Below are 10,915 nucleotides of genomic sequence, written 5' to 3'. Positions count from 1 at the left end.
TTTTTTTGTTATGTGGTGTCATTTGTGGCAGTAAAATATTTTTTTTTCCTTTCAATAGGTGTATAAATACAATAGTTGGTTTCTTTGTTATAAACTGGTTCCAGTAAATGAGAGAGAGAGAGTGTGCTGATTGTAGCTGTGGCCTAAAATTTTGTGGATCGTAGCAGGTCGACTATTCTCGTACTAGGTGATGCATAGAACCGTGTTTCCCCATGTAGCGGAATACTGGTAGGTCAGTGCGGCTCATAATTCAGAAAGTTTGTATTGTTTGCGCGCTCGGAACTACGCGATATTATAACGTTCCTCTCACTGACTGATACCACATTCTGTTAAATTGTCAGTAAGTATACCGAAGTATTTCTAATTAATTAGTTTTGTGTGTGAACTTATGATTTTATTTAAAATAAAGGCTTCGTATAGAGACTTAGCTAAAAGACCGTGATGATATCTTGGTTATTGAAATTAAATAATCGTTTTGAAAACTACGTTTTTTAATATTAGATTTCATTTTTCAAAATTTGGAAAAACAAATGGAGAGTTGTGGCCTAAAATTACACATCCATAAGTTTTACTGCACGTCACTATAGACAACAACGTACATCAATTAGCTCCTTCGACGTAGTTATGAATGAATACGAAACTTTATGAACAGACAAACGTCAAAGCGGCCATCATAGTGTGCCGGTACTGCGTGGCAAATAGCGTTAGTGGGGATTTATTATTGAGAATTTGAGGAATGAACCTACACAGGCTATGAAACTCACTTGAAATAAACACATTGCTAAATCTATGTTTCCATTTAACTGCCTCCGTGGCCTAACGGTTACCATGCCGAACTGCCACGCAGAGGTCCCAGGTTCGATTCCCGGGTCGGGAGAAATAGTTGTATGGCCTACAATTATTTCTCTCGTGAGTTTGGATGTAATTTGTGGTTGTCTATGTGTGTGTCCACGGCACCCGCGACACAGGGTTTGCCTAGTGCGAGGCTATGTTGAGTGTGTGCGTTATTTATTTATTTATTTATTTATATTTATGTACGACTACACCAATTTTCCGAATTTATAACAATTTTGATATATGAAGTTGGCATGCTACAAAATTATTACCTATTACATTGTTACGTGCACAATAAACCTCTACAACGCTACTGGATTCAACCTAAATATTTTGAGAAGGACTTACTCTGAGTAAATATTATAAAACCAATATTACTTTGTACAAATTTTGCAGTAGCTTCGTATTTCAACAGTATCTGTCTTATTCTAGTATTTCAAAAATATAGGTAGCCTTTTGGTTTGGTAAGCATGAGCAATGTTGCTAGCATTTTGGCCTGCGATTGCATTTAGCGACGCTTTACTGTCGAGTTTGTGCTCAAGTTGATAGGTTCTTTTGAGAATAATGTTAATTACAAAAATATTATCAATCGTTCGGAAAACTTATTAAGAACATCAACTGAAAACCTGTCATTGTAGTAGCGAGCTCCTTGTGAAAGAATTCGTCCAAGAAAGTACTGCCACCTTACGCCCTGTTCACACTGCATCATACTGCACTTATTTTGCAGTATAAACCTTACCGAATAAACAGTAACGCATACATTAGATATAGAACCATTCACACAGTGTTTGTCCTGCAAAAAAACGCACAGAGCTCTATACGTTTATCGAAGACGCTACGGACTTGTCAAGTAAATCGTATGAACTTTAACGTATTCGGTGTGCACGGCGCGAAGTCATACGTTTTTTTATCAAATAGTCACCGAACAAGCGGCGTCTAGTTTTGAAGTATCTTTTGGAAGGAGGGCACGCATAATTTAATTAATACAAAATGACCGGCAAATCTTCTGTGGACAACGATATATTGATATCTTTAGTGGAACAAAGTTTCCATTTTTTTTCATCATTTCTCAGATTTTCGTACCATTTTTCAAATATGTGTGCGCACCTCTTCTTGATTCATTAGATTAACCCAATACCTTCTGTTTTTCCGGCGGCAAATAAAGTACTATCCGTTTTTTAAACACCTCGCTGTCTATCCGTTTATAATCGTATACGTGCAGGGTAATGGCGTGTGAACGAAGGCTTACCTACTTCTGTCGTCAAGCAGTAATGTGACCATTACTGCGTTTCGGTTTTGAAGGGTAAGGGTGAAATTACAGGCACGCGGAGTGGGATCAAGTTATGTCTCGGGGTGATCTTTGAAATTTAAAGCTCTGAGTGGCACTGCAACTGTTATGGACACACAATTTATTTGCCCCGTCACTTGATATAATAAAAAAAAAAAAATTCTCCGATTAGCGTAACAGGTGTGATTAGATTGAGATTATATAAATTAGACGTAACAAAAAAGGTTAATAATCTATATCTATCCATTAAATCTACACGGCATTGTATCTACAAAATCTCGTTAAAAGAAACAAATCCGCAACCTCCCATCGATCATTCTTCGATAATTACAAGCTTTCATATTCTGAATAAAAAACAAATTACAAAAATAAATTACCAGGTGTCGGATATGAAGAACGGTCGTAAATGACTTAACACCTTGTAACCAGGTTCGTGAGCAAAATAAACGAACAGCAACGTCATTACATGGCTACCTGAAAATCTGTAGTGTGAAATTACACGGTATAAAATCTGCCGCGGATAGAACTAGAGATGGGGCACATTTGCCAAGTCAACATGTACGACTATTTATTAACAGCACTTCACTTCACTTTTTATTTATATTGTTCCATTATTATATGACATGATGATTTTGCTAATGTCTTAATTGAAAAAAAAAACACTGAGTTTGGTTGCGACATTAAGCGGTGTTAACAGGTTGGTCTACAGAAATACTCTGGTGAGAATGTAAAACAAACGACAGCATAAACATGTAACACTAATTTATAAATTATTTAAAATTTACATAGAGTAAAAATATGGGGGAAAACACTATTGTTAAAATTTATTAACAGCAGTAACAGGATAGTATCTGACAGTATTTTGAAATGGCATTACCAGTAAACATGGTTGCCCCACATGGGAAATTAATAATGTTTTGACGTGTCGATACGAAAACTTTCACGTTACACGTGCGTTCTGTGCAAAACTATGAAAATACTTTGTTGAATATATTTAAAAAATAATAATTTGGAAGTACAAAAATAAAACCACGCATCGAATTTTTAGGTTTTCGGGATTGCTACACATTGGACGATTTTTTTTTTCAAAGTAGCCAACGTTTCGGCATAGTATAATAAGATAAGCATGGTAACTTCGTACAAAGTAGCAGCGCGGCTTTGTATGTGTATCGAACACCGTGTACGAACGCACACAAGATCGAACAAGTCATGCGCTTGATGGTGAACAACATACCTGTCCGTAGAGGCCAGAAGCTTTTCTGTTTGCTTGCAGAAATAAGTAAGGTGACAGTACTTCCCTGAACGAACTCTTTTTAAAGGAGCTACTGTTACATGTAATGAAGTATTAGCCTGAGTATTCCCAATTCTTGAAAATGAGAATTTGGGAACTGGAAAAGGCCAGATTCAATAGAGAGATAGAAGAGCTAGTGTCTGAGTCGAACATAATCGGGGAGATAAAATCCATCGGATTTCGCTGGCTAGGGCATGTAGCAAGAATGGCAAAGGATTAAGCTGATAAAAGAGCACATTTGGCGCAATCTACAGGTCATCGTCCAGTGGGCCGTCCGAGATATTGCTGGAAGGATGGGGTCGCCAAAGACCTGAAGGAGCCGAATGTGCACAAATGGTCGGAATTGGCACAGTACCGAACGATATGGTATATGTTGTTATCGGAGAGTAAGTTAGTAAATATTCCCAGGCATGCTTTTTAGTATCGATATTATTGTAGACATTTTTCCCTTAATTTTTTAAGCATAAATAATAACAAAAGTGTAACAATTACTGTACTAAGTAAAGATGTATGCACCTCCTCACTATGTAGGAGCAGGGAGACAGGCTTGGTAGCTTGAAAGTTTAATGTGACTCCCCAGAAGAGCGTTGGTTAGAAAATCCCGTCCAGCCTTGATTTCGGTTTTACGCCACTCGCTGAACACTGGTGTTCCTTTAGTTGAATTATTGAACATGTTTGTTCTACTAATGACGAGTCTGGCTAGAGTAATAACTTTAGTAGTTTTTTGTTAAAATGTTATAAAGTAGTTCAACGGTATTTTTCATCAAATTGGCATAGAGACCTTGGCTCCAATTCTGCGAATTTTAAATATCTCAGTTGTGTGTCGAGTAGTAGACTGTCAATGGGAGAATTTTGTACGTTTGTATTCTGCTAAAAATGAAGAGTAGTGGGTTGCCAGTACTATTCAGCTGTCATTGCATTTTTTAGTATTCCGCATGTATTCCTCTCTTCAATGGCGAGTCGATGATACGTCGATGGCGTCAATTAATTATGTGACAAAAAATACATTTAATTTGAAAACGAAATTGCTGATTAAATGAGATATAATATTAGATGTGTATAATAATTCCGTAAAAACAATCCGTTTATACTTTCAAAATTAAACTCAGAGAGCACATTTTAATATTGCAAAATACGCATGGAGAAATTTTACTTGTATAACGCAAAAATAAACAAAATACATAAAGACATAGTGCTATTTTAATGCGTCCACAACTTTTTATTTTTATTTTTTATTAATTTTTATTTCTAAATTAGCCAATTTTCAAAAAACGGTCCACTGAAAACCAGCGCTGTGACTGCGCCGTAGTGTTTGCTGAGTTGGGCCCTTTTCAGTGCAATACACGTTAAACATAAAATCATATTGTACTTGTAACATGTGTTTATGCTGAATAAATTTATTTTCTTTGTTTCTTAACTTCCGTGATAGTTTTAGTAAGGCAACATCCATCGCTAGTGATTGAGTGAATGAATGCCGTCACTGCCATTTAACTGACATTCTATTGAGACACTACGACTAGATTTTGGCAGAATTACAAATATTATCATAATTGCAATATAATCTCGGTGGAGTCTCATAGAAATTACAATGACCAGAGGTTTTAAAACAAAATAGCGATTAAACATCGACATCACCGGGATAAGTGCTGATGCCGAACGGGCCGAAAATAGCTCTTTTCAAAGGTACACTTTGAAATATAGTATGGTGTAACGGACTGGTTTCCATATCATACCATATTTCAGTCGAAGTATTCTTCAATTTTACATAACATAACATAACGCGCGCACACTCATAGCCTCGCAATAGCAAAACCCTGTGTCGTTGGTGCCATGGACATGCACATAGACAATCACATATTACACCCAAACTCACGGGAGAAATAAATGTAGGCCATACAAATATTGCTCCCGGCCCGGGAATCGAACCCGGGACCTCTACGTAGCAGTCCAGCATGAGAACCGTTCGGCCGCGGAGGCAGTTACGTAGTAGAGATAATGACAAGCCAACAGTCGTGTTATAATTAACAACTGTAGTTGTTGGTTTAATTAAACCTAACTGTAAGGAGAAATTTAAAGGAGTTGGTTTCAATTAGTGCCGACAATCAATCAATTTAGTTAATTCTAATAACAACTTACATATTGACAAGTATAACATAGGTAAGGTACGGTGAACTACTACTAGAGTTACATATTTGTATAACTCTAGCTGTCAGCATTTTTTATTTGGAAATTGTACGTTATTTACATAACGTTAAAGCATGCAGCTTAAAAATATCCAGTTCATATCTTGATACCTGCCTAATAACATCGTGTTTCGGAAAGGAACTTAATATTTAACCTGTCTTACTTCATCGAAAATGAATTAGTAAACATCTTATTACTTATTGAAATATTAAAGAAATATTTGTACAATCAGCGTGGTACGTAATATTATTTTTTCTATTGTAATTTGAATGACTCGATCTTCTAGTTAACATTATCACCATCAACCAAAACCAAAAAAATACGTCACACTACTGAACACGTGTTATAGTCCGCCACGTTAGCCCAATGTGGATTGGGCTAACGTGGCGGTGTGGACTTCACATGCTCCCAGGTTGCGAACGGTGAGGTTTCACCATGTTTTTGTAGCAGTTGAGTTCCTTAAAAGAGTTCGTCCAGGCAAGTAAGGCCTTGACCTTACCTCTTTTTCCTTTTTTTTTTCATAAAAAAATAAGTGCGCATTTGACCTCCATCTCACCTGATGGAAAGTGATGAGGTCGACGATGTAGATGCACACCTAAATAATGCCTATTTCAGACGCCAACTTGCAATCAAATCAAAATTCATTTATTTCAGACAGATACAGTCCATATTCTTGTAGTAGTACACAAGTATGTATGTAGTCCCATCAGGATCTACCAATATTCAAAAACAAAAAAGACAAGTTCTCTAATTGAAGGCGATGCATTCGCCTTCAATTAGAGGCTTGTCTCATGATCAGGCAGTCAACCCTACCAGCCACAACGCAAAGAACGTCATTAGAGCTGCCACGGATACGGCTTAGCAACGACGCAGCTCTCTTTTTAAGAATACCATGAACGCCATCCGTGTGAGCTTCTGCGAACACGCCTGATGCACTGCAGTACCGCGGCAACCCCAGCAATACTCTAAATGCGTTGTTGTACTGAATGCACAGGGCGTTAATTGTCTTCTGCGAACAGTTGACTTACAGACTACACATATAAAAGGTTTGGCAGAATGTTTTGAAAAGTATCACTTTAACAGGTACTGTACACCGTGCACATCTGCGAGAATGTAATGTGAGCATTATCGTGTTTTAAATGGTAAGGTGGTGAAATTACAAGCACATGAGTCTTGTCAACTTGTGTCTAAAGGAGAAGGGCGGAGTGGCAGTGCCCCTCAGATCTTCGCGGTTTAAAGCTCTGAGTTGCACTACAACTGTTATCGACAGGCTTGTCGCTTACCGCCAGGTACACGAGTTGTTCTTCCCGTCACTTGATAGCACAAAAAAAGATATTTTTCTTCGCCAATGTACGTAACTTAGAAATTAAAGACATATTTTAAAACCATTACGTGGGTTAACAAATAATGTATGTAACATTATTTGTTAACAATTTTAGTTTAACAATTAACTTAATTCTCTATCTAATTTTAACTTAATTAACTTAATTCTAACCTAACCTTTCAGTCAACCGTGACCATGGGACCTGTAAAGGGCCCGAAACGTCGGTTTGTTTGAAAAAACAAATATACGCGATTTAAATCCGGAAAAATAGTTTAATTTCCTATGTGTAACAATCGCGAAAACCTAAGAACTCGATATTAATTCTCTAACTTTAAAAGAGCTTTTTTCAAACGTATAAATAAATATTTTCGAGGATTGGTAAACTGCACTTGTTCGACGTGCTGAATGAATGTAGGTGCAACTGAATAGTAACGTAGAAGTTTAAAAAAGTAGAATTTTGCTACTTCTCGCGACTAAACTTGAGAACATTTATCTGAAACTTTGGCACCAGGTGACTTGAAACATTGTAAGAATACCCATTGTGACAACTAAAAATTCCATTAGACGATTGCTAAGAGACACATTACAAAAAGTATATGGCCTAGTGGACATGTCTAACGCCAAAAAATCGATTTCGTACATTGATCTACTAACAAATTTGTGACACTTATTTGTGTAGGTACCATAGACCACAACATGAATAGTACAATATTGCAGAGGCCGGGAAGTAAGGGATTGCTGGACGAATGTGAGTTAAAATGTAAATGTATGGTATTTTTCTTAAACATTGTCAGTATTAAAAAATAAGGCTAAAGAGAGGAAGATGTGTAATAGAAAAAAATTAATTAATATTAAAAGTAATATTTGACGTCTTAAGGACAATTGCTAAAAGAAAATGTTATTGTTCAGCACACTTGCTGAACCTCTTATGATGTGTTCCAATATGTATTTATTACTGCATTTTCATTATCGCTTTCTTACTAGCACTCATTTTGGCGACCAAACTTCAAAAAAGACGGAAAAACAAAAGAATTCCAAAACATTTTAATATAATAAAAATAACAATGTGTTCGTTTTTCGAAAGTAATGCAAACAGTTCCAGGCATTTTTGAGAAAATATATAAATAATAAATAAAGATGTTTTATTTCTTTATTTAATGTTTTATAAGCTTAATTCAGGGGCTGATGTTTCCTTTTAACCTTGACAGGCCTGTGTTAAGAGACACCGTAAGTCTAACCTGGGGCTTCCTCGAAAGGCCTGGGCCCGCTCGCTGCGGGCCATCTGACTAGACGTTCCAGAAGTATGCGCAAGCAGATCCTGGGGCGCCTCTCAGTGGCAGTGGACTTAATCGCTGGGTTTTAGTGGGTATACTAAATTTTTGTTAATTGTATTTCGAAAAACATTCACAATTAAAATTTCCGTTACTTTCAACATTTTTATATCAATGTCAAGTTTATTACAATTTTGTGAAAAAAAATCAATATTGACATGTGATTTTACAGCACTTAGTAAATAAATATTATAGCGCGCCGCCTTAGCCAAAGGCTAACAAATTAGCCTACCATAACCTTTCCAAAAACAATCTTATTTCAATGTAAGCTTAAAGTAAGCTTGTTATAATATTACTCATATTCGTACCATGACAAACTCGTCTACCAAGAAATGTAGGGGAAGATTGGGACCATTCGAATATAGAGTTCGATTTTTAAGTAATTGCGTAATTAACCTAGAGATTTGAATTAGTTATCAACATATTACACATACCTTTAGCGTCCTTGAACAATAAATACGGTGCTCTAATGGTTATCATAATCGAATAAATTCGGTTCTCGTGAGAAATGGTAAATGTATGAATCCGCCCCATGACTTTGTACATGGGGGGTACTTTCGTACATGGGGTGGGGTACGTTCGGACGGTATGGGGTAGGTTCATACAAGTTCACAAAAATGGTTTATAATTATAGAAATTATCATTTATTTTAGGAAAACATAAATCAACGACTAATTTTTAAATCTTTCAACAAAAATACATCATTCTTAAAAAAAACTAATTGCTTAAAACCATACGACATGGTGCAGGTTACTCTCATTTGGTAATCAGTTAATAGATCATTTTTTTTTAAACTAACGAATTGCTTAAAACCATACATGGTGCAGGTTATACTTATTTAGTAATCATCTAATCAGTCCATAGGAGATCAATTAAATGTTATCTATATGGTATATGCTACTGCACATAAAGATCAGTTAATTATAATTATGACCTAATTAGGAACTACGAACTACTGAACATTAAATTTAGTCAAATCAGTAGGAAATGTGAACAGTTTGGCTGTTCTAGCGATTGCTACTCCGGGTGACTCCGGGTAGAACCAACGCAACATCAGCAATGCCCACACTATGTTCGTCTTCAATATTCGGAAATACAAACGATCCTGGGATGATCCAGATTTTTTCTCAAATTGGAGACTTTGAACTCATACGAGAATAATGGCACAAAATTTTGCCCACGTAGTAAACAAATTACATTTTCTTCGCAAATTTGGTTAAAACAAAGCTGTTGTCCTTAATATTTTCAGGTTTCACAGCGCAGGTTTCTTTTTCTGATTCGCTAACAACATCGTCATCCGAGAGATCTGATGATGAGCTTTCCTGAAAATTTACTTCTGACTTTTCAGATTCCGATTAACTGCTTTCTTCTTTCTTTTTTAGTTTTTTAGCCTTTGTACACGTCGAAATATTTAAAACCCATTTCATTTCTCTCGCTGTAGCTCTTCTTTCTTGTTCTGCTTTTTTCAGATTTCTTTCTGTTTGCAAGTTCTCAAATCTTTTTTTTCTGGTGTACAAATTCTGGATTTTCCTGGTTGCTTTCCCTTCGTTGTTTTTTTCTTTCTTTCAGCTATCATATACCAAAAATGGTTCGGCCTTATGCCGAACCATTTTTGGTGAAAGGAGAGTTTTCTGCACTACATAACTTTTTGATGAAGATGATAAGGGCTGAATTGTTTCTGTGGTAGCTAATAAGTGAGCACTGCGTCAGTACCCGTATCTTGCAGTGACTGTAGACCCTGACAAGTGAAAACTATTTCAGTGCTCATAATGTATTTATAACTTTTTTTACACGACTCTCCAAAGTTGAAGCCTTAATGTATTTATCGGCTGCTTTTCGGAATAACAACTTGCCTTCAATTACATCCTTTATTGCTAAACTCATATTTCCTTCGTTGCCTTTTTTACTCCTACTCTCCTTCTTCTTGTAAGTCCGCACCATGGAAAATAATAATTCAATAACACACCTAACCCTTAGGTATGTGTATGAATCTGTCGCGATGGTAGAAAACAAAATATTTTAACCTACCGATAAAACACTAAAAAAAAACAGAAATTATAATGTAATTAACAACATGAATACAGTGACTTACCATTTATTAGTAACCTAGTATGAATTCGCCGTTTACATGGCCACAGAACACCAGAAAACTTTGATATTATATTTACTTGAAGTACGCGAAAACAGAATGCCTGCATTCCCATCACAGGCAATGGAGCCAATGGGGGCAAACGTCATTGACAAATGGCCGTGACTCGCGCCGACTCTTCCATGCAAAGTAAAGCGTGAATATAGTTACTTGCGATAGATTTTTAATAGCTGCCCCGAAGCTGCCCCTTGTACGAAGGGTACCAATCTTCCCCTATTATTAAATTAAATCATTTTTTGCTTTCTGGGAAGCTACTTATATAATAAACTAAATAATGTACTGGCCTATTACCCTCTGACTAGACATGAGTGTAAGAATAAAATAACAAATTGGTTACTCAGTCTCGATTATCAGACCACAAAAGATGTTCTATATTGATGTGGAATTTATGTACTCCGCGCGCATGCACATGCACGCACACACACACACACACACACGCAAGCACACACACACACACACAAACATACACACACACACACACACACACACACACACACACACACACACACACACA

This window comes from Hyposmocoma kahamanoa, unplaced genomic scaffold (assembly GCF_003589595.1).
Source record: "Hyposmocoma kahamanoa isolate Upper Pololo Valley unplaced genomic scaffold, ASM358959v1 202, whole genome shotgun sequence".
Lineage (NCBI taxonomy): Eukaryota > Metazoa > Arthropoda > Insecta > Lepidoptera > Cosmopterigidae > Hyposmocoma > Hyposmocoma kahamanoa.
This window is presented reverse-complemented; position numbering follows the sequence as displayed.